Here is a 2986-nt window from a genome sequence, read left to right on the forward strand (position 1 = left end):
AAAAAAGAAAAGAAAAAAGAAAGAAAAAGGAAGGTTGAGAAAGGAAAATTTAACCGTGCTATAACCGTGCCCTAATCTCACATTCTGAGATTTCCTTGAGTGTAAGAAATGTTTTTCTGCTCTTAATAAATATTCAGTGCCGGGTTTACGTATAAGCTAAACAAACTATAGCTTAGGGTCCGACGCTCTTGAGGGTCCCAACAATTAAAGAAAAAAAATTGAATGTACATTTCCAAAATATAAGAAAACCAATAAATAAAGTAAAATCTAGATATAGCTCCAGTGCTTCGTCTGTGTAAACCTCTATGATGTAAGTAATGGGGCCCCTTCTGCTTGCCTGCTTCCTAAAATATCACAGTTTTTTTCATTTCTGTACATTGGGTTTAACGTTCATCTGGACACATAAAATGCCCCGTTAACTTCAGTAGCCTAGGGCCCCATCAAATCTAAATCCAACTCTGTAAATATTAATTTTCTTTCAACTTTTTCAGGTTATGTGATTAGAATCACGGCCTTAGAGCCAAGTAGGTTATTACTAATATTGTTATAATGTTAAAATTGTGTGAAGTATAATAGTTTCAATAGTTACAGCATAAACTATAACCAAAATTACCAGAACATGAATGCAAATAGCCTTATTTAAGGTGAAATTTCTTTAATCTAGGAAATTGTTATAAATAAATATTGTTAATGGAACTGGATATGTTTAAATTTCAGCAATTAGTATAAAAAACAAAATATAAATTATCTAAAGAAATTGAATTAAGTTAGTTTGAAAGTTTTTACTTATCGATTCTCCAAATTAATTGTAGTAAATAAACAAATTATAGTTTGAGCTAAATGACTGGAAGTGCTTATAACAAGAACATACCGAAGAAAACTCAAGTACAATAGAAAAGAAAGTTAATGGCGAGTTTTCATGCCAAACTGTGACCCTTATAAATTCAAGGGCTTGTAAAAATGCTAAAGCTGTAGTCCAAAATGAGTATTTTGAGTAGTGGGGCTTCTTCATCAAAGGCTTTTGAGAGGAGGTTGACGACACTCTCGTCGAAAGTTGCTGGTAATAATGAAGCTGAGTTTTATGATAATCCGTTCTCAAAAATAACTGATTTCAATCAGTTCTTGAATAAGAGTAAAGAAGAATTCGATAGACTGTGGTTCAGTGAAGACAATAAGCCAGCCTCAATAATACAATGGTCAGATTATAAGCGCATTAAAACATTAGGAACAGGAACATTTGGAAGAGTGCTTCTAGTACTTCACAAAAGTACTTCAAAGTACTATGCATTGAAAATAATTGAGAGAGCTAAAGCCGTGAAGTTGAAACAAGTGCAACATACATTGAACGAAAAGAAAATATTACAGTGCATCAAATTTCCTTTCGTCATCAATTGCGAACAAGCTTTTAAAGATAACTCTTATCTTTATTTGCTAATGCCTTACGTAGGAGGAGGTGAACTCTTTAGATACTTGCGGAAATCAGGAAAATTAAGTGAAAGTCATTCAAGATTTTACGCCGTTCAAGTAGTGTTAAGTTTCGAATATCTTCATCACCTAAATTTAGTGTATAGAGATCTGAAACCCGAAAATATTTTACTGGACTATAAAGGATATATCAAAATAACGGATTTTGGATTTTGTAGGCACGTAACAGAAAGATGTTATACTATGTGTGGTACACCAGAATATTTGGCACCTGAAATAATATTGAGTAAAGGATACGGCAAATCAGTTGACTGGTGGGCGTTTGGTGTTTTGCTATATGAACTGTCGGCAGGAAACTCTCCTTTTTACGCAAAAGAAACCATAAAAACGTATGAGAAGATAGTAGAAGGAAAAGTTAATTTCCCTTTGTCATTCTCGACAGATCTGAAAGACTTGCTTTCACATTTATTGCAAGTGGATATGACCAAAAGATTTGGAAACTTAAAAAACGGTCCAAATGATATTAAAAATCATAAATGGTTCTCGAACGTTGATTGGATATTGTATCTTAACGGTAAAGTTCAAGCTCCGTATGTTCCTAAGTGTGGAGGTCCAGGTGACTTCTCTAATTTTGATAATTATCAAGAAGAACCTTTGAGAGAGGGGTCTAAAGAGCTATTCAAGGAGGCATTTAAAGATTTTTAGATTACTTGTTAGTTAATGAAACATCTGTGTCAATAGCTTCACTTTACTTGAACATGTCTTCTTCGAAACATAGCACTGTTGTTTAATACACAATACTGCAATTTAATAAAAGGACAAGAACTGCATAATACCGAACTAGAACTGGCCGAGCTATTACATAGAACTGCCCGAGCTATTGCATGGGTAATGACTGTGTCGTAAAACTGAAAAGTAACTGTGTCGTAACTTCCGTTGTAATGTACAGGTACAATTTTCTATAATGTATATAATATTTCAAGCATCAATTAGTCTTATTAAATATAATATTTCAAGTACGTACTTTAACTTATTGTACTTATGTTACATGTTGAATCCTTAAAAAAATGAGCATACAGCTATTATTAATTAAAAAAAAAGGCATTCAAGAAATTATCAGAGTATCTCTATGCAAGACATTCGGTTTATTTATTATCATGAAATGCATTATTGTACGTTTTATTAATATAGTCAGCTCAGAAAACTTGTTCTCTTCGAGTTTAGTGTACTCAGTTATATAGAGAGGCTTACAAGCAATGTACAGAACAAGGCAGGATTAGATCCGACTCAAACTTCGCCCAGAGGACACATAATGAAAAAGGGGAAAAATTCCAAATTTTAGCTGCCCATATCCAGAAACACCGGAGATATGCTCCTCTACATAACGCACTACGCGACAATATGATATAAGGTAAATGTCGCAAGATAAACATTTATGTCGAAAACAGAAAGGATGGGCAGCACCAAAATAAAATCAAGATATTTGATATGCTATAACACTAAGACTAGCTAAGGAGAGTAATGCTCCCGGAAGTAGGAACGAAAAACACAGTTCTGATTG

At 33.5% G+C, this 2986-nt stretch overlaps 1 pseudogene; it reads left to right on the top strand.

Moving 5' to 3' along the window:
- The first annotated feature begins 929 nt into the window (after positions 1–929).
- LOC145672761 (cAMP-dependent protein kinase catalytic subunit beta pseudogene) lies at positions 930–2441 on the top strand (annotated as a pseudogene).
- Positions 2442–2986: the final 545 nt, after the last annotated feature.

The sequence above is a fragment of the Thermobia domestica genome, chromosome 16, assembly GCF_964235325.1.
Source record: "Thermobia domestica chromosome 16, izTheDome1.hap1.1, whole genome shotgun sequence".
NCBI lineage: Eukaryota > Metazoa > Arthropoda > Insecta > Zygentoma > Lepismatidae > Thermobia > Thermobia domestica.